Here is a 26,241-nt window from a genome sequence, read left to right on the forward strand (position 1 = left end):
TTGGTGAGTACTCCCACTCACCATTACTAGAAATATTCAAGTTTTAGCGTACCCCTTGGCCACCTATCCTCTATATTCATTTCCTCCCTATTAGATTATAAGCACCTTGAGGTCAGAAAGGAAGTTGTATACAGAGTTCATTGCTGTGGAGCTGCATAATTTCTCAATACAGGAAGAAGCATTGCAGTTTTCATAGTCATTGACTCTCCACTCTCTTCCAGGGAAAGTTTATTCTGTTAGCATTACTGAATACAGAAATGTTTAAATCTTCAAGGTTCAGAATTTCCCTTAGCAAGAAGAGAGAATGAAAAGAAAAACTACCCACTGGACAAATGCAAGTCCGACAGTGAAGAATAGGCAGTGTTAACCAATAAGGATCCATTAAAGGACTAGAACAGAATTCAGTAACTTTTTCATGCTCATATGATGGTTTGAACAGTTAAAATTTAAACTTATAAAAAAGGATTTTTGCAAGGCTGGTAACTAATGAGCTGTTTTACATTTCCCATCTGCATTGACTGGCATTATACTGTCAGAGAGCCAAGTCTTTCTGATAGCCTACAACTCCAATTGTGATTCTTCCTTTGTTGCACATCTGATCTTGGGATTCCTGCCATTCCTGCCAACAATCAGGTAGACACTTCTCTTATCATCAACACTCCCAGGAGTCTAAGATATTTATAAGTTCAATACTAGAGAAGAGGAAACTAAACAAAAGCAAGACAGCCAGAGTACTCTAGTACAAGCCTGAGAAGTCCAGTCCATGTTCCATATGGGAAAGGATTTTTTCTCTCTCCATATCCCAACTGGAGTCACCTTATCTTCTTGGAGGTCTGATAAAAGCTTCCTGGCTCACAGTTGTATTCAATGCAATTGGTGCTCTTTCATTACCTGGGTGAACCACATCTCTGGCAGGGTCACTTTAAATAGCAGCAATAGCTCTTTGGACCTTTCCTAAGGCTGACAGCTTTTACAACAGAAAGGAACATAGCCTTACAGTTCACCAAGACTTCATCATCCCAGGATGCAAGCAGCCATGCAACTAACCTTCAAGTGGGACTTTTTGCCCAAAAATGAAATGAAGAAGAGCCCATGGCATTCTGGAGTCAGAGAATGCGGCCCATCAGATATTGGTTACCAGAGTCAGTGAGGACACATTAATTACTTGGTAACATAGAAGACATGAAACCATGTTCCCTTTGCAAAACTCAAACTAGCCAACCATAAAGGCCAAAAATAAGTCATAGATGGAATAGAAATAGATAACTTTTAACTTTAAGGAAAAACCAAGAACCCAAATTATTTTGTTTAACTCACTTTTGTTGAAGCACAAAGATTAATTAGCTAGCACAGATACATCTGTCTTTATGCTCCTTACTGGTTAAGTGGAATAGATAGAGGATTGGACCCAGGGTGAGGAAGATCTGAGTTCAAATCCATCCTCAGACACTATCTATCTGATCCTCTCAGATGCATTTGCCTCAGTATGTTCGTCTGTAAAATTGGTAATAATAGAAATATTATGGACTTGGGTGAAGCTCAATTAATGTGGAGTGGGGAGAAGACACAACAGTAGACATTGTTAATGTGGCCTTGGTACTACTAACTTGCAGGTTACATCAAAACTTGAGTTTAATGTTGACGTCTTCTGAAATGGTTATATTTTTATCGCCTTTGAAACTGGGGACTTTGAACTGTCAACCTCAGATCTTAATACCCTTACTGAGAGAACTGGTAGGAACCATGCATTGAAACAATAAAGTATTTAATCAGAATACATTTGCAAATACAAAGATACCCCAAATAAATATACCCTCATCCTGATTCCCATGAGTATGACCTATGAAGACAGTTTTCCCAAGATTTACCACTTCAATATGGAAAGCATGCATTCACCTTATCTCCTTAGCTAAAATAAACCCCCAAATATATGAAGGGATGAGGACTTCAGTGAATGGTGGAGTCATCTTGGACCCCAACTTCTTATACCCTAACTTTAACAAAGACAGAGCTCAAATATTAGCTCTTAGGAAATGTTTCCCTGATTTCTGTAGTTCTCTCTCATATCACACATACCCATTAAAATTATATTTGTATTTATAGTGTGTAGGCCTGTGTACCTGTGTGTATGTCTGTGTGTCTATGTGTGTGCCTGTGTATGCACACACATAATACATACACATTTATGTGTGCATATATGTGTGTGTGCGTATCTATCTATTTCTGCCTATATGTGTTTCTATGTATATATCTATACCTATTTATCTCTATCTATCTATCTATCTATCTATCTATCTATCTATCTATCTATCTATCTATCTATGTCTGTGCTTTGTTTTGTTTTCCCCAGTGGGAGGTTAGATCCTTAAAGGTAAAGGACTAGAACAGCTTTGCCCTTGTATTTTGCCCTGGTACATAGTTTGATGATAAATTAATGCCAGTTGAATTGAATCTTATATCCAGCAAGAAAGCCTACCGGTTCCTCCTAATCACTAAAAAAATAATTCTGTCCTCACTGCCTCCCTCCCTCTTCCCTTGAGCCTCTTCCCTTGGGGTGAAGGGAACAGTACTTGGACCCACCTTCTATTTAAATTAAATTGAACTTAATCAGAGGAGTTTGGAGGGGTTTTTTTTGCTTTTTTTTGGAGATTTTAGTTCAGTTATAGGCTCAGGGAGTCAATTAATTAAGCAGCAAGCATTTGCTAAATACCTATGTGCCCAATACTGTTCTAAGTGTTAGAGCCATAAATAGAAGGAGCCAAATAATGGCAGCCCTCAAGGACTATGAAGCAGACATATAAGTGTATGCAGAGTAAAGATAAGTCAAATAAATGAAAATTCTTTGTACAAAGTAGAAAAGAGATGGAAATAGGTTGGGCCCAAATATCCCCTGGAAAGGTTTCCAATTTAATCTTGTGGAGCACCCTGAATACCAAACATCGTATGGAAGGGTTTGCTTCAAAGAGTGTCTCTACTAATACATTTCTTATTTGGACCACAGATTCCTCAGTTTCAACAAGATGTGTGCAATTCTTTCTTTTTTGTTTTCCTTTTCACTATGACCCTAAGAAATACCAAATCCCCAAATAACTAATACTAATCATTCCTGTACTAGAAGATCCAACCATTTGCTTTTAGCATTCATAGTTGATTATGGCTCTTAGTATCTTAAGGCCCAAGTCACAGTAAATAGTAAGTACTAATAGGTTGGAAATAATGAAACTATCTAGATGAGATAATTGGGTAAAATCTGAAAGTATACTGAGCTGGCTTTAATCTCTAGACTCTCAGAATACTATCAAATGGGATAATGTGTGTGAGTGGCTGGCTTGTTGAAATAAAAAATAAGGTGCTGGCTTTTCTGAGCTAGGGATAAGTGTGAAAAATTTCCTTTTAACATTCAATTTGCTATCTTCTTAAGACAGGGCCCTACTAACATGGCCACTTTGAGATTATTTTCCTGTAGTGCTTTCCCCTTAGGTCACTCAGAAAGCCAGTGTGGATAATAGGATGAATGAAGAGAAATAAATGATGTCCAGATGAATAGATGACTGGATGAGAGAAAGAGAGAGAGGGAGAGGAGAAGAGAGGAGAAAGGGAGAGAATGAATGAAAGATCATATAATAAGCACTTACGAAGTTTCAGTCACTATACTAAACACTGAAGACACAAACAAAAAAAGAGAGAAAGTCCTTGCTCTCATGAAGTCTACCCTCTAACTGGGGGAGACAAACCAGAAAAGCAATTTTTCTAATGTGTAACTAGAAGTCTTAAGGACTTAGTGGCTGAGGTGGCTTAGTCATTGTGTGTGTGTGTGTGTGTGTGTGTGTGTGTGTGTGTGTGTGTGTGAGTGTGTGTGTGTGTGTGTGCCTGCCTCTTCATGACCCCTTTTAGGGTTTTCTTGGCAGAGATACTTGAGTGCTTTGCCATTTCCTTCTCCAGTTCAGTTTTTACAAATGAGGAAACTAAGACAAACAGCATTAAGTGATTTGCTCAAGATCACACAGCCAGTAAGTATCTGAGGCCAGTTCTGAACTGATTTCTTCCTGACTCCAGGCCCATCACTCTATCTGCCTGGTGACTGAGAAGATGTCAAAGCTCAAGGGCATTTAGACTACAAAAATATGTCAAATGAAAGTCCTGTGGATATTTTCTCTGAGCTCAGAGACCATGAAAATGGTAAGGCTAATTGTCTTCTGTTTCATCAGATGGGATAAAAAGACTCAAAGTCAGGAGGTTCAAAATTCAGATCCTACATCTGATACTTCCTAGTTTTGTCAGCCTGAGCAAGGTACCTAGTCTTAGTCTCTTGATCTGTAAAATGGCATTGATAATGTTTGCACTCCTCTCCTCAAAGGGTTGTTATGAGAAAAACTCTGATAGTTTATGGGAAAGGGTCCCACATGTACAATGGAAAAGGATCCCATGTGTACAAAAATATTTATAGTAGCTCTCTTGGTGGTAGTCAAAAACTGAAAATCAAGGGGATGCCCATCAACTGGGGAATGGCTGAATAAACTGTGGCATATGAATGTAATGGAATACTACCGTTTTGTTTGTTTTTATTTATTTTTTTAATGTTCTACAATCACTACCATAAAACTTAGATTTTTTACCCCCCCACACACCTACACCCCACCACCCCCCTCCCTCTCCAAGACGGCATGCAATTCTATATAGGATCTACATGTACTTTCCTATTGAATACGGTTTCACTGTAGTTATGCTATGCAGACGAACTAAAATAAATGGAAGATATCATATAACAAATCAAAACATAACACACACACACACAGACACACAAACATGATCTGCTACATTCTGCAAATGAATTCCATAGTTGTTTCTCTGAGTGTGGAAGGTATTTTGCCTTACAAAACCACTGGGAATTTTTTTTTTTTAGTTCTTGTGTTATTACAAAATTCCAAGTCTACCAAGAAAAAACTCTAGCACACTGTGGTCATTGCTGTGCACAAAGTTCTCTTGGTTCTGCTCCTTTCTCTCAGTATCAGATCATATAAGTCCTTCCAAGCCTGTCTGAAGTCTTCTTGTTCATCATTTGTTATAGCACAATAGTATTCCATTACATTCATATACCATAATTTATTCAGGCATTCCCCAATTGATGGGCATCTCCTTGATTTCCAGTTTTTGGCAACTACAAAGAGTGCTGCTATAAATATTTTTGTACATGTGGGACCCTTTCCCATTTCTATGATCTCTTGGGGATACAGTCCTAGAAGCGATATTGCTGGGGCAAAGGGTATGCACGTTTTTTCATCCCTTTGGGCATAGTTCCAAACCCCTCTCCAGAATGGTTGGATGAGGTCACAGCTCCACCAACAATGAATTAGTGTTCCAACTCTCCCACATCCTCTCCAACATTTATCATTTTCCTGTTTTGTCATGTTCGCCAATATTATAGGTGTGATGCGGTACCTCAGAGTTGTTTTGATTTGCATCTCTCTAATCAATAGTGATTTAGAGCATTTTTCATATGATTATAGATATCTTTAACTTCTTCCTCTGAAAATTGCCTATTCACGTCTTTTGACCATTTATCAATTGAGGAATGACTTGTATAGTTGTACATTTGAGTCAGTTCTCTACATATTCTAGAAATGAGGTCTTTATACCCGAGCTTAGCTGTAAAAATTCTTTCCAAATTTACTACAGCCCTCCAAATTTTGGTTGCATTGGGTTTGGTTGTGCAAAAATTTTTCAGTTTAATGTAATCAAAATTATCCATCTTGCATTTCATAAAGCTTTCTATCTCTTCTTTAGTAAAAAATTCTTCCCTTCTCCATAAATCTGATAGATACACTATTCCTTGCTCCTCTAGTTTGTCCATGGTATCCATCTTTATACCTAGATCGTGTTCCCATTTGGACTTTATTCATGTGCACGGTGTCAGGCATGGATCTATGCTTAGTTTCTGCCACAATGTTATCCAGTTTTCCCTGCAATTTTTGTCAAACAGTGAATTCTTATCCCAGAAGATGGGGTCCTTGGGTTTATCAAACAGGAGGTCGCTATATTCCTTGCCTACTGTGTCTTGAGTGCCAAAGTGTATTCCACTTGTCTACCCTTCTGTTTCTTAGCCAATACCAAGTGGTTTTGATAATTGCTGCTTTATAGTACAATTTGAGATCTGGTAGTGCTAGGCCACCTACCCTAGCATTTCTTTTCATTAGTCCCTTTGATATTCTGGACCTTTTGTTCTTCCAGATGAATTTTGAAATTATTTTATCCAGCTCTTCAAAATAATTATCTGATAGTTTGATTGGTATGATACTAAGTAAGTAAACTAATTTAGGCAGAATTGTTATTTTTATTATATCGGCTTGGCCTACCCATGAGCAACTGATGTTTTTCCACTTACTTAAATCTGACTTTATTTGTGCAAAAAGTGTCTTGTAATTGTGTTCATATAGTCCCTGGGTTTGTTTTGGCAGGTAAACTCCCAAGTATTTTATAGTGTCTACCCTAACTTTAAACAGGATTTCTCTTTCTATCTCTTGCTGTTGGACTTTGTTATAAATATATAGGAATGTAGAAGATTTGTGCAGGTTTATTTTGTAACCTGCAACTTTGCCAAAGTTGTTTATTATTTCGAGTAGTTTTTTTACTTGAGTCTCTGGGATTCTTTAAGTATATCATCACATCATCTGCAAAGAGTGATAACTTAGTTTCTTTGCTATTCTTATTCCTTTAATTTCTTTATCATGTCTAATTGCTACAGCTAACATTTGTAGTACCATATTGAATAATAGTGGTCATAACGGACATTCTCGTTTCACCCCTGATCTTACTGGAAATGCATCTAGCTTATCCCTATTGCATATAATGCTCACTGAAGGTTTTAGATAGATATTGCTTATTATTTTATGGAAAGTTCCCTTTATTCCTGTGTTCTCAAGTGTTTTTAATAGGAAGGAGTGCTGCATTTTCTTGAAAGCTTTTTCTGCATGTATTAATATATTCATATGGTTTTTGTTAGTTTTGTTGTTGATATGATCAATAATAGTTTTCCTAATATTGAACGAGTCCTACATTCCTGGTATGAATCCTACCTGATCATAATGTATTATTCTCATGATAAGATGCTGTATTTGTTTTGCTAAAATATTATTTAAAATTTTAAAATCTATATTCATTAGAGAATTTGGTCTATAATTTTCTTTCTCTGTTTTGTTTCTTCCTGGTTTGGGTATCAAAATCATATTTGTATCCTAGAAAGAATTTGGGAGGACTCCTTATTCCCCAATTTTCAAAAATAGTCTATATAATATTGGAATTAACTCTTCTTTAAATGTTTGATAGAATTCACTTGTAAATCCATCTGGCCCTGGAGATTTTTTTCCTAGTGAGTACATGGATGACTTGTTCAATTTCTTTTTCTGACAGGGGGTTGTTTAAGTATTCAATTTCCTCTTCTGTTAATCTGGGCAATTTTTATTTTTTAAAATACTCATCCATCTCATTTAGATTGTCGAATTTGTAGGCATAAAGTTGGGCAAAGTAATTTCTAATTATTGTTTTAATTTCCTCCTCATTGGAGGTGAGTTCACCTCTTTCATTTTTAATATTAGTAATTTGATTTTCTTCTTTCTTTTTTTAATCAAATTGATCAAAGGTAAAATTTTATTAGTTTTTTCATAAAACTAACTATTCGTTTTATTTATTAATTCAATAGTTTTCTTAATTTCAATTTTATTAATCTCTCCTTTGGTTTTCAGTATTTCTACTTCGGTTTTTACTTGAGGATTTTTCAATTTGTTCTTTTTCTAGCTTTTTCAGCTGCATGCCTGAGTCTTTGATCTCCTCTTTGTCTATTTTATTTATGTAGGCATTCAAAGATATAAAACTTCCCCTAAGAACTGCTTTTGCAGTATCCCATAAGATTTGGTAGGTTGTCTCATTATTGTCATTCTCTTGCATGAAGTTGTTGATTGTTTCTATGATTTCTTCTTTAACTCACTCCTTCTTTAGGATTAGATTATTTAGTTTCCAATTGATTTTTGGTTTCTCTTTCCATGGCCTTTTATGACATATAATTTTTATTGCATTATGATCTGAGAAGGATGGATTGATTATCTGTGCCTTTCTGCACTGGATTGTGAGATTTTTATGTCCTAGTACGTGGTCAATTTTTGCAAATGTGCCTTGTACGGCTGAGAAAAAGGTATATTCCTTTCTACTCCCATATAATTTTCTCCAGAGATCTATCATATCTACCTTATCCAGAGTTTTATTTACCTCCTTAACCTCTTTATTGTTTATTTTGAGGTTAGATTTATCAAGTTCATAGAGGGGGAGGTTGATGTCCCTCACTAGTATAGTTTTGCTGTCAATTTCTTACTCCAACTCTCCCAACCTCTCCTCTAGGAATTTGGATGCAATACCACTTGGAGCATACATGTTTAATAATGATATTACTTCATTGTCTATGGTGCCTTTTAGCAGGATATAGTTTCCATTCTTATCTCTTTTGATTAGATCTATTTCTGCTTTTGCTTTGTCTGAGATTAGAATTGCTAGTCCTGCTTTTCTTACATAAGTTGAAACATCATATATTCTGCTCCAGCCTTTGACCTTTACCCTGTGTGTATCCCCCCCCCCCATTTCAAATGTGTTTCTTGTAAACAAAATATTGTTGGATTATGGCTTTTAATCCATTCTGCTATCCTTCTCCGTTTTATGGGAGAGTTCATTCCATTCACATTCACAGTTATGATTACAATCTGTGTGTTTCCCTCCATCCTCTTTCCCACCATTTGTGCTTTTAGCTCTCCCATCTCCTTTCACCTCCTCAATAGTATTCACTTTTCACCACCTCTTCCTACAGCCTTCCCTTCCTTCTTTTAGCCCCCCTCCCTTTTACTCCCCTTTACCCTTATTGTTTCTTCCCTCCCTTTTAGCTTCCCTCCTCTTTCTTCCCCCTTCCCTCCTACTGCCTATGGAGCTATAGGATTATCTACTTAAGTTTATTCTTCCCTCCTTGAAACAAATCAGATGAGAGTACCTGTCAAACAATGCCTATCTTCCTCCCCTCTTTCCCTCTACTATAATTTTGTACTTCTTCCTGTGATGTAGTTTACCATTTTCTACTTCCTCCTTTTCACACTTCCTGTTACAATCCCTTTGCATACTTAAATCATATTTTTAACATGACATCATTTACTTTATACCCATTCCCTCTATGTATATTCCTTTTATATTTCATAATAGATGCACAATTCTCCAGATTAACAGGTATCATCTTCCCTTAAAGGGAAGTAAACATTTTGCCCAAATTGAGTAACAAGTTTTTTTCTTTTTCCCCCTCTGTTTACCTTTTAATGATTCTCTTGAGACCTGCACTTGAAGATCAAATTGTCTATTAAGTTCTGGCGTTTTTGTCAGGAAGGTCTGGAAATCCCTTACTTCATTGAATGATCACCTCCTTGCCTAAAATGTTCTGCTGAACTTTGCTGCATAGTTGATCCTTGGTTGTAGTCCCCACTCCTTTGCCTTACAGAATATTGGATTCTAATTCCTTCAATCTTTTAATGTAGAAGCTGCAAGGTCCTGTGTGATCCTCACTGTAGCTCCTCGATATTTGAATTGTTTCTGGCTTCCTTCTCCTTCACTTGATAGTTCTGGAATTTGGCAACGATATTTCTTGGGGTTTTGAGTTTGGGATCCCTTTTGGTAGGTGAATGGTGGATTCTTTTGATGACTATTTTGCCCTCTGAATCTTGCACTTCTGGGTAGTTTTCCTTGATGAATTCCTGGAATATATTGTCCAGACTCTTTTTTTCATCATGGCTTTCTGGCAGGCTAATAATTCTTAAATTTTCTCTCCTGGATCTATTTTCCAAGTCAGTTGTTTTTCCAATGAGATATTTTACATTTTCTTCCATATTTTCATTTTTTTAGATTTTTTTTGACTGATTCTTGCTGTCTCATTGAGTCATTAGTTTCTACTTGCCCAATTCTAATCTTTATCAAATTGTTTTCTTCGGTTAACTTTTGCATCTCCTTTTCCACCTCTCCAATTTTTCCTTTTAAGTAGTTATTTTCTCCAGTTAATTTTTGTATTTCCTTTTCCATTTGTCCCATTTTCCCAGTTAGGTTTTGTGTTTCCTTTTCCATTTGACCAACTGTCCCTTTTAGGGAGTTATTTTCTCTAGTTAATTTTTGTACTTCCTTTTTCATTTGTTCAATTTTCCCTTTCAAAGAGATGTTCTCACCAGTGAATTCTTTTTTTATAATTTTAAAATCATTGGTGAGGTTTTCTTCTATTTCCTTCTTCACCTGTTCTAGGAGAGCTACTTCTGTATGTGAGCAGTTCATAGTTCCTTCTTAAGTTTTAGATGGAAGGACAGTCTCAGTACTGAACTCTTCGGTATTTGTGTTTTGGTCCTTATCCCCATAGAAAGATTCTATGGTTTTTTCACCCTTATTTTGCTTTTTTATGTTCATGATGATGATTGTGTGTTGTGACTTCTGGTTCTTTCAGTTAGAAGCTGAAGAACTTGGTATTGAGCTGACTTGTGTGAAAAAGCTAAGAGCAGGTTTTTATTTTGTTTTTTCCCTGTTCAGCCCTGGGATTAGCTTGTTAATTGTGGGGGAGGGGTGGTCTGGTCATGGGAGATCTCCCGAGTTGCACTAAGGTAAAGAGTAACTCAGGGGATGGTGATTCCAGCTGCCCTATTGCCTTCCCATTTGCCCTGGAGTGCTGAGGCAAGTCTAGATGCTAGTGCAAGTTCCCACCCCTCCTAGGACTCCTCTCCTGGTGCTGAGACTTGCCTGGGCCCTAGTGCAAGTTTTCTCTGCCCTGGGTCCTCTGTCCTTCTGTTTTGCCTCCACCACAGTAAGAGGAATACCCCTTAGCTATTTTCCTAGCCTCAGTTGTTATGAGACTATTTGCCCCCTCTGCTGTTCCCACTGATACAGGACTTTTCTGGGGAAATACTTTAGGGTTCTTTCATGGTCATCAAGGGGGGAGGAGAGAGCATTTACTGATCACTCTGGCATTTTGGCTTCCGGAAGTTCAAGTAAGTGACTTACTGATGATTAATATGTAGACTGAAAATCTCAGGAGCTGCTGTGATGATATCTGGTGCTCAGAGGTCACCACTCCTTCAGCTCTGCTGGTCTCCCACCCTCAGGTGCCTCTCTGCTGGTTCTGCCTGCTGCTTTCAGGTTTCCTGGAGCCCTTTCTCTCCACTGTGCTGGATGCGCCACGCTGCTGGAATACTATTGTGCTTTAAGTAATGATGAACAGGAAGACTTCAGAGAGACCTGGAAAGACTTATATGAACTGGTGCTGAGTGAAAGGAGCAGAATCAGGAGAACTTTTTATGCAGCAACAACCACACTGTGCCAAGGAATTTTTCTGGTAGACAGTATTTCATTGCAATGCCAGGGCTTCAAAAATTCCCAATGGAATGAATATTTTGTGGAGGCAAAATGCCTTCCACATCCTGAGAAAGAACTATGGAATTTGATTGCAGAATGAAACAGACCATTTTCTTTTGTATTATATTTTGTTTTGTTTCATGATTTCTCCCACTCATTTTAATTCTTCTGTGCAACATGACTAAGATGAAAATGTATTTAATAGGAATGTATGTGTAGAACCTATATAAAATTATATGCTGTCTGAAGGAAGGAGGAGAGGGAGAGGAAAAATCTAAGATATATGGCAGTTATTGTAGAGCACTGAAAACAAATAAAATAATTTAAAAAGAGCTTTCAATAAATAAAAAAAAAAACCTCTGATAGTGACTTAAATTTACTTGGGGGTAGTATGATGCACTCAAAGAAATACTAGAATTGGAAAGTGATGACCCGATTCTACTCTGAAGCCCCTCCATTTACTAAGTATATGACTGTAAGTAAGCCTCTGAATTGCTCTGAGCCCCAGTTTTCTTATCTGAAAAATGGAGGAAAAAATGTGGCAATAAATAGAGGCCTGGAGTCACAGAGATTTGTCTTTCTGAGTTCAAATCTAGCCTCTGACACTTACCAGCTTTAGGACCCTAGGCAAGAAAATACAGATTCTCTACCATCCAACACTGCACCATCCATATTTGATACCATTAGTTACAGTAAATGGAGAAATGTTGACTACTGTGGATAAGTTCACTTATCTTGGCACCATACTTCCCAGGGATATTCACATAGATGATGAGCTTGATGCATTCATTGCCAGAGCTAGCTTCATGTTTGGGTGGCTCTGAAGGAATGTGTGGGAACGAAGAGGTATTAGACTGTCTGCCAAATTGTAGGTCTACAAAGCCATAGTGATGTCCTCATTGTTGTATGACTGTGAAACCTGGACAATCCACCAGCGCCATGCCAGAAAACTGAATTGCTTCCATTTGAATGATCTTTTGAAGATTCTAAACATCACCTGGTAACGTAAGGTACCAGATGCTCAGGTCCTTACTCAAATTAAACTGCCAAGCATTCAAACAATACTTCAGAGTGTGGAACTTGATGGGCTGGTCACATTGTTTAAATGATAAAAACAGGTTTGGAAAAAACTATTTTATGGAGAACTCACACAAGCAAAATCCTCACATGGTGGTCAAAAGAAGCAATACAAGGGTTCTCTAAGTCTGAAGAACTTTACATTTAATTGTTAGATATTGGAGACATTGGCACAGGACTTCTCAGCATGGTATGCCCACATCAAAGAAGATTCTATGTGCAGTGAGCAAAGCAGAATTGCAGTAGCTCAAAAGAAACATGAGACACTTAGATTTAGAGACATCTCTACTCTAAATGTTCATGCAGACTATTTGTGCCCAACAGGTAGCTCAGCCTTCCAAGCTCAGATCTCTCTGGTAAATCAGTTAGACATACTTTACCTTGACTCCAACATAGAAGTGTCATTTTGATACTCTTTTTAAAAGATGAATAACATCTCTGTTTTTGAAGAAAACTAATCAAATTCATATTCATATAAACAGACATTACAAAATACGAGGAGGAAAGGGTAAAAATAACCTCTACCATCACAACAAACAAGACCAGGATGCTCTCTGTTCCTTGGACAACCAGTTAGGATAAACCACAAATAAAATGTGCTTTGGGCTGAGATACATTCCTCCCTTCTGAGAAGGCAAGTAAAAGGGAGAGGAACTGGGACCATAAAATTGCTAGGTTTTTTCCTCAGTCACGATAGATAATGCTGGACTATTAATAAAAATATATATGCTCTTTTTTATTATTTATTTTTAACACAGTTTTATAACAGATAAAGTAATTCCATCTTCGGTCGGGTGAACTTCTTTTTAAAGCATTTACAATATGGACCACAAAAGAAAAATTTTTTTTAAACATTAACCAATTAAGACACAAATAATATTTATGTTGCTAACTTCACAAGCTCTTGACCTAATTGTCTCCACAATATTGCTGAGAATTAAAAGACCCTAACTTATTGTTTTTGGTCTAAAGTCCTATGCCTAATAGTTGAATTTTAGACAACCTTGGTTGTTTCCCTACCCATAATCTATAATTGAATAGACCTGGTATTAAGCTTATAAACCTTTTGCCTATAGTTAATTGCCACCAAGAGTAGGGACATTGCAGGGATACAATATCTCCCCAACTTCATGTCAATTCCAGGCAATATTAGATTATCCACTTGCATTCAGTCAGGCTTAAAGTCTGCCAAGTGTCAGTAGGGAAATTGAGTCAGGAGAATTCCACCTTGCCCATGCTGAACAGCCGCTCTCTCACCCTTCCCTTGAGATTACCTATGCAGTTCATACCAGCATCTCATCAGTTCACTGGCATCATGTATTGGAGGCTCAGATCACCTTTCTTGCTATCCATGTCTAGAGTTAGACTCAGAAGAACAGTCACTTAATAGTCCCATAGCATTTAAAAATGGCAAGTTCCAACAACCAGGTTTCAAACATGATTATAGTTTCACTTTGGCTAAGGAACATCTTTTGAGGCAAGTCTTAAGTGGCTTACCTGCCTTTCTATACATGTCCTGATTAAATGTCAATCATAAAATCAAATTTACCATTAAAACTTTGACTTTTCCATCAATGCCAAATTTTACCCGAGGTTACCTTCCTCTAGGAAATTTAGACTGAAATTCTTTTCTCCAAACTAAAGAAGGCATTGATTTATTCTCAGTAATTAATTCAGTCTATTGTTTTAATACTAATTGCTTTTACCTCACTTTGTAACATGTCCAATTTTTCTCCCCATCACTCCCCTCCCCCTGCTTCCTAATACCTTGCATTCTGATTATTCCTTCCTTCAAAGTACCCTCCCCTCCATCACACCCCACCCCTCTCCTATCCCCATCTTCTCTCTTTTCTTGCAGGGCAAGATAAATTTCCATACCCCTATCCTTGTAGTTCTTATTTCCCGATTATATGCAATAAAAATTCTCAACATTCGTTTCTAATGCTTTGAATTCCAACTTCTCTACCTCCTCCCCTCCCTCTCCAGCCCTACTGAGAAGGCAAGCAATTCAATACAGACTGAATATGTGTTGTTTTGCAAAAGACTTCCATAGTAATCATGTTGTGTAATACTAATTATATTGCCCTCTGACCTACCCTATGCCCCTTTATTTTTCCCCCCTACTATTGACCTTGCCCCTTATCAAAAGTGTTTATTTCTAGTGACTCCCTTCTTCCATTTGCCTCCCTTCTAACATTCCCTTTGCTCCACTTGTCGCCTCTTCTCCTACTTTCCTGTGGTGTATATAAATTTTCATATCAAATTTAGTGAGCATGTTATTCCGTCCTTCAGCCACACATGGGGAGAGTAGCTTTATTTTCCCCCCTCTCCCTTTCTCCCTTATCTCCTCCATTGAATAAGATTTTTCTTATCTCTTTTATGAGTTATAGCCTACCCCATTCCATTACTCCTTTTCTCTTCCTGGAATTTTCCTCCTTCACCCCTTAATTTTTATTTTGTTTTATTTTTATTTGTGTGCGTGTGTGTGTGTGTGTGTGTATCATCTCTTCTTATATAACACACCCTGTACACTCACTCTCTCTCTCTCTCCCTCTCTCTCTCTCTCTCTCTCTCTCTCTCTCTCTATATATATATATATATATATGTATATATATATATAGATATAGATATATATATAGATATATATATATATGTATGCATGTGTGTGTATGTACAATTTCTCCAACAACCCAAATACTGAGAAAAGATTCAAGAGTTACAAATATTTTCTTTCCATGTAGTAATGTAAAGAGTTCAACTTTAGAGAGTCTTTTATGATTTTTCTTTTCTGTTTACCTTTTCATGCTTCTCTCGATTCTTGTCTTGGGAAGTCAACTTTTTAAATACTGACCTGGTCTTTTCCTTAATACGAAATCTTGAAATTCGACTATATCACTGAATGTCCATTTTTTCATTTGAAGTATTATATTCAGATTTGCTGGGTAGGTGATTCTTGGATTCAATCCCAGTTCCTTTGAATTCTGAAATATCCCACTCCAAGCTCTCTGATCCCTTAATGTTGAAGCTGCCAGATTCTATGTTATCCTGATTGTATTTCCACAGTACTCCAGTTGTTTCTTTCTAGTTGCTTGCAGTATTTTCTCCTTGATCTGGGAACTCTGAAATTTGGCCACAATATTCCTAGGAGTTTCTCTGTTCGGGTTTCTTTCAGGAGATGATCAATGAATTCTTTCAATATCCATTTTGCCCTCTGATTCTATAATATCAGGACAGTTTTCCTTCATAATTGCATGGAAGATAATGTCTAGGCTCTTTTTTGATCATGGCTTTCAGGTAGTCCAATAATTTTTAAATTATGTCTCCTGTATCTATTTTCCAGGTCAGTTGTTTTTCCAGTGAGTTGTTTCACATTCTCTTCTATTTTTTCAAATTTTTGGTTTTGTTTACTAACTTCTTGGTTTAACGCATACTCATTCGTTTCCCTGAACTCAGTTCTCTCTTTCAATGAATTATTTTGTTCAGTAAGCTTTTGAACCTTCTCCTCCATTTGGTTAATTCTGCTTTTTAAAGCCTCCTTCTCCTCATTGGCTTTTTGGACCTCTTTTTCCAGTTGAGTTAGCCTCTTTTTAAAGCTGTTATTTTCCTCAGCATTTTTTTTTTGGTTCTCCTTTAGTAAGCTGCTAACTTGTTTTTTAAGGTCTTCTATTGCCTGAGCCCATTTTAAGTTCCCTTTGGAGGCAGAGGCCTTGACTTCCTCTGACAGTATGCCTTGTTCTTTCTCATCTGAAAGGATGGGGGGAGATGCCTGTTCCCCAAGAAAGTAACCTTCTGTGGTCTTATTTTTTCCCTTTTTTGGGGCATTTTCCCAGCCAGCTACTTGACTTCTGAGTTTCCTCTCCACAACCACCTCACCTCTAGTTCTGCCCAGCCAGCACTTGGTGGCTGAGATTCAAATGCACTGCTCCCAAGTCTTAGGGGTTTTCGACATGGGGTGCGTCTGCTATCCAGCGTGAGATTAAGTTCAGCTACTCAGGTTGGGGCAGGGCTTCCACATGGGGGCTCAGTTCCCTCAGGGGATTTGCGAGGAGACCTTCAACAATGGATGCGGGCTACTGCCTGCTTTGGGAGCCCTTGTCTGCTGCTACCTCTACTGCTGCCTTCTGAGGTGGCCTGAGTTATGGGGACACCCCACTCCCCTCTTGGCCAGCCTAAAAGACCCTCTCACTGACCTCTGGCACCTGTGGGTTGAGGGATCTGCACTGCTGCTGGAGATTCTGTCCCTGAAGCCTGCTTGGATCTGCTCCCCTCCGTGCTGCATGGCCAAGGCAGGGCTAGCTCTGCTCCACGTCTGGTGTGCAACAGACCTTTCCCATCAGTTTTTCAGGTCTCTCTGGAATAGAAATCTCCATTCTGTTGTTCTGTGGCTTCTGCTGCTCTAGAATTTGTTGAAAGTTTTTCTTTACAGGTATTTTATGGGCTGTGGGGTAAGAGCTAAGCGTATGTGTATCTTTTTACTCCGCCCTCTTAGCTCCTCCCCTGTGCTTCTTTTTAAGCATAAAAAATTCCATAGACGATGCTGTGGAGGCCTCTCTGGTGTCTCCAAATGTTGCGATATCTTCTCCATGCCCCTCCTATATGCTACTTCTTGGTTTTTTTGGAGATCAAAGTCATTCTCTGTTTGTGAGCCTCTGTGGTGCAAGCCTTTTTGTAGGGTCATATTTCTTCTGAACCAAAAAGTGGTATCCACATATTCCATTAGCACTCTAAATGAAGCTGGACATCCTTGTTCTCTAAAGTGTTAGATTTTTGATACTGGATTAGTTGGCACACTGCCATTACTACACTTCTGATGAAGTCATAAGCAATCTGTAGTAGCATTTCTTCCACATCTTAATCCAGCTGTTTGTTGAAATCTACTCTAACCAGTTCCTGTAATTTCTTCTTGGTGAAAACCTGATAGCTTTCTGGACCAAGATGCCCCACTGCCCCTGGGGGCCTAGCATCTTTCCCACAATGGTATTGTTGGCCATGGAACCCAGTGGGTTGGTGCTGGAAGGTTCTGGTTTTATGGATGAAAAGTTAGGGAGGCTGATCAGGGCTTAAGGACCAAAGTGGTTTATAATATTTGGGGCTTTGACCTTCAATTCATGGACCTTGTTAAGGTACCATTTTGGGGGGCAAATTGTGGGAACTGAAGTCAATCAACCAAGACTTATCTGTCCATGATGCCTGGGTTCCAAGCTCATACAAACTTGCACTCCCAACTCCATTTTGGTGCTCTTTAAGCACAAAGGACAACAACCAACCAACTCATCAACCCTGGAAAAATTACTTAATCTTATTTGCCTCAGTGTCCTCATCTATAAAATTATCTGGAGAAGAAAATGGCACACCACTCTAACACTTGTGCCAGAGCTCTAAATGGCATCATGAAGAATTAGACATGACTGAAAAATAACTGAACAACAAGAATATGTGTACAATCCACTTGTAAGGAAAGTGTTTGGGAGAACTAATTAAACAACATGCATTTACTAAATACCTATGTGCCCAATACTGTGCTACATCCTAGAGACATAAATACAAAGAGCAAAATAATGACAAACTTTAAGGATTATGCAACAAGCATAATTATATAAATAGAATGAAAATACATAAAATGGATGGAAATTATTTGTATAAAGTAGAAAAAGGATGCAAGTGGATTGGGTGTCCAAAATACTCCACAAAGATTCCCTGTTGAATCTTGTGGGGCACCCTGAACACTAAACACTGTATGAAAGTAGTCTGTTCAAACAATCTCTATAAATTCATCTACTATTCATGCCACAGTTTCTATTTGTGCTATTTCCAAATGCATTATTGTTTATTAAGCAGTCATTCTATCTATCTGGACCTCAGTTTCTCCATCTATAAAATAAAAGGGTTGGACTAGAAAACCATGAAGGTTTGTTCTCTCTCTGTCTATATGCTGCCATAGGATAATAGAATCCTTGATCAGGATTGGAACTGAAATGCATCTCAGAAATATATAAGTTGATCAATAAGTACTTGTTAATCAGTGAAGTTGTCAGGCACTATGTCAGGTGATGAAGATGCAAATGCAAAGAATAAAGCAATTCCTACTTTCGAGGAGATGACATTCTTGTATTCTGTTTCAATACTGAAATTCTACTGTTGAAGAAACTGAATCCCAGAGATGTAAAGTTGCTACTCACTCAAGGACATACAGACACAGAGTTTCCACCTAGATCTGAACTTAGTTCACAGGATTTGAAGTACAGCATTCTTTCTACTGTAAATACCCCATGAACCTATCAAAATAACAATACCACTAAACACTATCATTATACATCATTTCAAATTGGGAGTTCTTTAAATTTCAGTTATTTGAAAAAAATTATAGTTCTCTTGGGATTATATAGGAAAAGGAAAACTCTTTGGCTAACTCAATGCCCTGCTTTTCTTTTGTAATCAATTGATATATGTTGTTTTTATGTTCAGTTCCAAGTTCTCTCTCTCCATTTACTCCTCTCTTACCCACTGATAAGGCAAGAAATATGATGCCCATTATGCATATGAAGTCATTCAAAATCCAATTCTGTATAAGCCATGGTCTGGGGAAAGGGGAGGACTAAGAAAAACTAAAAGAAATGCTTCAGTCTTCAATGTGAATCTATCATTTCAACATCTGGAACATTTTTATATCACAAGTCCTTTGGAGCTTTGGTGGATTGTTGCATTAATCAGAGTTACAAAGTCTTTCACAATTGATAATCTTTACAATGTTACTGTTACTATGTACAGTGTTCTCCTGGGTCTGCTCACTTCACTTTACAACAGTTCTTACAAGTCTTCCCAGAATTTTTCTGAAACATTTGGCTTGTTATTTCTTGTAACACTACAGTATTTCCTCATTTTCATATGCCATAACTTGTTTAGCCACTCCCCAATTGATGGGCATCCTCTGTTTCCAATTATTTGTCCCCACAAAAAGAACTGCTAAAATATTTTTGTACATATAAGTATTTTTCTTGTGCTTTTTTCTTTTATCTCTCTGGGACACAGACATAGCAATGGTATTGCTGGGTAAAAGGATAGACATGGCTTTATAGCCTTTTGGGCATAGTTTCAGAATGTTCTCCAGAATCATTGGATTATTTCATATCTCCACTAACAGTGAATTTGGATGTTTATCTTCCCATATCTTTTCCAGTATTTGTCATTTTTCTTTTCTATCCTTTTAGCCAATCTAATGAGCATGAGATGGTAGCATCTCATTTCTTTTATGCTATGCATAATAATTCCATTGATTCTGTCAGTCTACTGCAAAGGGATGGGGGGAAGTACACAAAACTATTTCTCCATTATTGAGTGGAGAAACTTCAGTAAATACCTATTATTAAGACATGAGAGCAATTAGTTAGGCTACTGTCATTTCAAAGAAGTGCCAAACCTTTGTCTTTGGACATCAAGTAAACTTCTGCTGCTGCTTTTATTTCACCTCTATGTACTCATGGTTTCTTGTTAGATGTGATCATGTAGATCAGGTGTCCAAAACCTAATGAATTCTAATACAGTATCTGGAACATACAAATAATAAATGTTTTCTCTCCTGCTCCCTCTTCCCCCCTTCTTTATCTATTTAACAGCATATGGATCTTGCAAGTTAATGTTTTCCTTCTTGAATAAAATACATTGAGCTTTAATTAATTAAGTATAGGTCATGAAACTAAAGAATCTCTGATGTAGAAGGAACCTCCTAGCCAGTTTGGCCATGACACACTTAATCTCTATGACATCCTGAACAAGTAGTCATGTAGGGTTTGCACTGCATTCTCCAGCAATGGCGATATACTACCTGGTAAGGCAGCGCATTCCACCCTTATCTAATTCTGACTTTTAGAAAGATTTGACCCTCTAGTAAATATTTTTTTTTCTCTAGAATATTCACACATTGTTTCTAGACCCTGTACTCTGGGCCAAGCCCAACAAGCTTATTTCTTGTTCCAAGTAAGAGTTTTTCAAATAATATGACATTTACCATGTCTTTTCCGCAACTTAACACATATTTTTTTAAACATTCTCCAGGCTAAATGTCCCCAGTTCCTTCAAGTCATCATAATATGATGTGACCTTTGTATTCCTCATTCTGGTCACCATCCTCTGGATGACTCCAAGTTCTTCCTAAAACATGGCATCATAATTTGAACACAAGTCTCTAATTGCTGTCTGACCAGGGCAAATAATGAATTAATGAAAGAGAAAGTCTTGTTATGTAGTTGGAGAAGAAATGCATGAGGTCTTTATATCATAAAGCTGGCATATGATTGACATAAAATGTTATGAATAATGATTAAAAATGACCGCAAAAAAGGGATTTTTTTAAAGTCACATTTCAGTCAGGAGGAAGACTTTGAAAAGGATTATATGACTGTGGAAGGTTGTTGGACATATCACAGGCAACCAAGAGAGGGTAAATTACTTAATTCTGCTTCTCTCTATCAAAGACAACATTCTTTGGCCTGAGGACAGAACACCAATGGTTAACAAATAACTGAAATGTGACATGGTGAGAGAGGACCTAGGTGGCACTAAATGATCTCAAATCATGAGGCTAGGGCAAAATACCTTCCATAGTACTATAAAAAAGTCAAGAAACAGATATAATGGTGAGACATTATCAAATCAAGTCAATAAGCATTTATTAAGTACCTACTATGTGCTGGGCACAGTGCTAATCTCTGAGGACACAATGAGGTAAAAACAAGGTCTGTCCCTTTGGTACAATCATACAGATTGAGAGAGTAACTACAGATTCACAGAAAGTAAATGGAGTGACAACTTTCAAATAAAAGGAAACTCTTAAAACACTTGAATTGAGTTTCTATTAATATTCTTGAAGTATAAATTATTAAAGGGATAATTTGTGTGCTTGTAGAAAGCACACAATCAATAAAGACTTATGTTTTCATCAAAAACAAGCAATTAACCAACTAGCCTTATTTCCTTTTGTCACTGAGTTACCAAAATTAGCAGATTGAAAGATGACCATGATAATAGGTTAACTAGATTTTGGCAAAACATTGGGAAAACTGTCTCATGCAGTCTTTTTACCCCAAATAAAGAAACATGGAATATCTGATGTTTCAAGTAGGGGTATTCAGAATTCAGTAAATGACCAGATACTTAATTTTTATTTATTTTTAATTAATTTATCAATTTAAACACAAAGTTCAATGGCTAATGACAAACTTCAGAGATCGGTGTTTGGTCTTATACTGTTACTCATTTTTATCAGTGATGGGTTAGGAAATATATGCAACATTTATCAAATTTTCAAATTACACAAAACTGGGAGAAATAAACCATATGTCAGATAAGAAAATCATCCAAAAGGTCCTTAATAATTTTATAAGAATGTAGTGAATCTTATTAGATGAAATGCAGTGCGTAAATGCTAAGTCCTCCTCTTCTACACTTGAGTTTGCAAATCACCTACATGAGTAAAGGATGAGAGAAGTGTCCTTGTAAAACTACTTGTGTATGGAAAAATAATTGACTAACTGGGAGTTTTATGGAATTGTAAAAGTGGTGTGGTAACAGTGGTTTGTGAATGTCAAAACAAGAAAAGAAATAAAGAGATAAGTGAATGAATAAATAATGAAATATATGATTGTATTAAGAGAATCATAGAGTCCAAAATTAGGAAGGTGAGAGCTCTGCTTTCATTTATACTGATTAGATTACTCAGAAAGTATTATTCAATTGCGGAAGCCATTATTTAGGAAGGATTTTGAAAAACTGTGTAACTTCTACATATGGCAACTATTTTACTGAGAACACTAGAAACTGAGCAAGACAGGATCAATTGAGGGACTTGACAATGACTGTACTGTGGAAAGGAAGACATGGATACAAAGTAAGTTTTTCAAGGACTAGAAGGACTAATGTGGAAATGAGATGAGATTTTTTCGATCAGTTCTATAAATCAAAACTAATGAGGATAGATACAAGTCATGAAGACAACTTTTAGCTTGATATGGAGGGAAAAAAAAATATACAACAAAAAGTAATAATGAAAGCTGCCTCCAAATAATATTGTCTCCCTCATAAAATGTTGAGTTTCTTATCAGTAGAGGTCTTTAAGTAATGGCTGAAAAATTACATGTGAGTAATATTGTAAAGGTAATTTATGTTCAGGTATAGAATTGATCAAGTGGGAAAAAAGCATGAAACCTAACTGATGAAAATATCTCCCTAAAAATGGAATTGAAAAAATGGGAAAAAAGTTACAAAAGTTCACTGAAGAAAATAATTCCTTAAAAATTACAAATGGGCAAGTAAAATTTAGTGACTCCACAAGACATCCAAAAACAATAAAACAAAACCAAAAGAATGAAAATATAGAAGAAAATGTGAACTATCTCATAGGGAGAAAATGACCTGGAAAATAGTTTGGGAAGAGATAATTTAATTGTTATTGGATTACTTGAAAGCCCTGATCAAAGAAAGAGCCTTGACAACCTATTTCAAGAAATTTTCAAAATTCTTGAAAACTGCTCAAATGTTATCAAATCAGAAGGTAAAACAGAAATTGAAAGAATCCACCAATCACCACTTGAAATTGATTACAAAATGAAAATTCCCAGGAACATTACAGTGAAATTACAAAGTTCTCAGTGAGAAAAGAATTTAAGCAGTCAGAAAGAAATAGTTCAAATACTATGGAACTATAGTCAGGACCACATGAAATTTAGTAGTTACCTCACTAAAGGAACAGACGACTTGGAATACCTTCTGGAAGGCAAAAGAATTGGGATTACAACCATGAATAACCTATCCAGCAAATCCGAATATAACCCTTCAAGGAAAAAATGGATATTTAATAAACTGGAAAACTTCCAAGTATTTTTAATGAGAAGGTTAAGGCTGAATAGAAAATTATACTTTCAATTAAAGACACAAGAGAAACATAAAAAGGTTAAAATGAAAGAAATTATAAGGTACTCAATAGGGTTAAAATTTTATCCTTCTATATGGGAAAGAACACCAAGAGGAAATTAAAACAAGTATTAGGACTTATTTTGCCAACTATGTGCCAGCAAAACTGACGATTTGAACAAATAGATGGATATTTACAAAAATATAAATTGATTAGATTAACAGACTAGAAAATAAAATACTTAAATTATACTATCTTAGAAAGTAAACATGTCTAAATGAGCTCCCTAAGGAAAAAAAACACCTCAGGATCAGATGGATTTAAAACTGAATTTTCCCAAATATTGAAGGGGCAAACAATCCCAACACTATATGAAGCATTTCCAAAAAAAAAAAAAAAATAGGTATAGGAATCCTACTAAATTCTTTTAATTACCCAAATACCTAAACCTTAGAGAACAAAAACAGAAAGAAAACTATAGTCTAATTTCTTTAATGAATATCAATGAGAAAATTTAGAATAAAATGCTAGCAAAGAGATTATAATAATATACCACAAATATCATACCCTACAACCAGGTGGGATTTATAATAGATATGGAGGGTTGGCTTATTATTAAGAAATTATCAGTGCAATTGACTATATCAATATCTAAAGCAACAAAAATTATTTTAAAATAAATTCAGATAACTGTCAAAAGTCAATGCCTGTTCTAGAAAGTGTAAGAATCAACAGAGCCTTTCCTAAAATGACAAGTATTATCTATTTAAAACTGAAATAAGCATTATCTGTAATGGGGATAAACTAGAAGCCTTCTCAATAAAATCAAGAATGAAACAAGGATGTCCATTATCATCATTATTATTCAACATAATACTAGAATTGCTAGCTATAGCAATGAGACAAGAAAAATAAATCGAAGAAATGAAATTTGGCAGTGGGGAAACAAAACTATCACTCTTTGCAAATGATATATGATGGTATACTTGGAAAACCTGAAAGAATAAACTAAAAAAAATACTAGTTGAAACAATTAACAATGTTAGGAAAGTTACAGAATATAAAATAAACACAGAAATCATCAACCTTTCTATATATTACCACAGAACCTGGAAGAGATGGAAAGAGAAATTTCATTTAAAATAATTGTAGATAGAATAAAATACTTGGGGACCTACCTGCTAAGACAAACCTAGCAACTACATGTATAAAATTACAAAACATTCTTCAAACAAATAAAGACAGATCCAAACTGGAAAAAAAAACATTAATTTCTCATGAGTCAGCAGAACTAATATGAGAAAAATAATAACTCTGCTTGAATTAATTTACTAATTCAGTGCTATACTAGTCAAACCACCAAAGAAGTATTTTATAGAGATAACAAAATAATAACAAGATTCATCTGGAAGAACAAAAGATCAAGAAGAAAAAAAAATATGTGAAAGAAGGTGACCCAGCTCTACAAGATTTCAAGCTACATTGCAAAGTGGTAATCATCAAAGGAATCTAGTACTAATGAAAAATAGAGTAGCAGATCAGTGGAATAGATTATGTACAAAATTCACAAGGTATGATAACCCATGTGGTTTCAGGCATCTTACCAAGGGAGAAGGGTAAAACCCCAAGTAAGGGAGACTTTTTGTGTTCCTAGGTGAATAGTAAGTTATGGACAACATATCCAGAGACCACTAGGGAACTGCATCCAGGGAGAAGGAAGAGATCCTCATCCCTCCCAGTCCAATCAAGTCCTTTTCCTAACTTATTCGCATGTGAATAAGAGATGAAAAGGAGAGGGAGTATCACATATATTGGTCATATCATCAGGAGGAATACTCATGCTTAAAGATAATTTAAGTCTAAAATGGGGGGAAAGCTGCATCATTGAGATCTGCCCTTTTCTCTTGACAAATGAAGAAATCAGGATTCCAAATTACTTGGCTTGTCCTGTGTCACAGAGCTAGAAAACATCAGAGGTGGAATTCGAACCCAAGTCTTCCTGGTTCCAAGTCTGGTACCATAAATCACTAGCACAAACTCAAATGTAAATAGGAGTCACTAAATTGTACGTAAGCATCTCTGCAGTGGCATATTTACTCACAAAACCACATATTAACACTATCTCTTTTTTGTATTTTATTTTATTAAATATTTCCGAAATGCATTTTAATTTGATTCAGGCCCGACTCAAAAATGTTGTGGACCAAATGCAGCCCAGTGATCTTGTTTAATGTCTCTGTCATAAATAATGGAGTATTAAATCATGGGATTATAGGACCAGTTTCTATTGAGAGGAGAGAGCCCAAGTTTCTCAGGAGTTCCAGTGCTATCCAGAACCCTTGCAACCCAGCCTCACAGTCATCATCCAGGGAAACAAATTTAGAAAAATGAAATCTGGCAGCTGTCCCTGCAAGTGCTTCATCTCTGCCTCCTTAGTAGCCATTTGTCTCCCAGCTGCACTCTGGACTTTTCCTTCTCATCTTCCAGAAAATTCTTCATTCCCTCAATCCAGCCCTGTAAATCCATACCCTTCAAGTATGCTTCTCTTCCCATCAGCCCTACTCCCATGCCTTCCCTCACATTGGATATCTCTTTTGTGTATTTTCTTCTCTCATGCATCCAGGACCATTTCCAATTGTCCTGATCAAGATATTGTCATTGAAAACAGATGGCTCTGGAGGAGAGATTGAGGCTGGTAACTTTGCACAGACTTTCCTCTCTTAAATCCAATTTACTTACGTGTCATGGCATCACCTTTCAGTGCCATGGTTCTCCTCAAGAATGATGGACAAACAACAACAGAAGGAGCTCCCACTGGAATGTAAGCTCCTGGAGGTCAGGGACTCTCTGCT

General features: G+C 36.7%; 1 long non-coding RNA gene and 1 pseudogene across 4 annotated transcripts in view; both read right to left on the bottom strand.

Annotated features, from left to right (window-relative positions):
• Positions 1 to 26,241, bottom strand: part of LOC140530311 (uncharacterized) — a 126,883-nt gene that overhangs the window by 92,315 nt on the left and 8,327 nt on the right. The window lies entirely within an intron of this gene.
• On the bottom strand, positions 15,161 to 26,156 carry LOC140522016 (transcription initiation factor TFIID subunit 12 pseudogene; annotated as a pseudogene).

The sequence above is a fragment of the Notamacropus eugenii genome, chromosome 2 (assembly GCF_028372415.1).
Source record: "Notamacropus eugenii isolate mMacEug1 chromosome 2, mMacEug1.pri_v2, whole genome shotgun sequence".
In the NCBI taxonomy this organism is placed as follows: Eukaryota; Metazoa; Chordata; class Mammalia; order Diprotodontia; family Macropodidae; genus Notamacropus; species Notamacropus eugenii.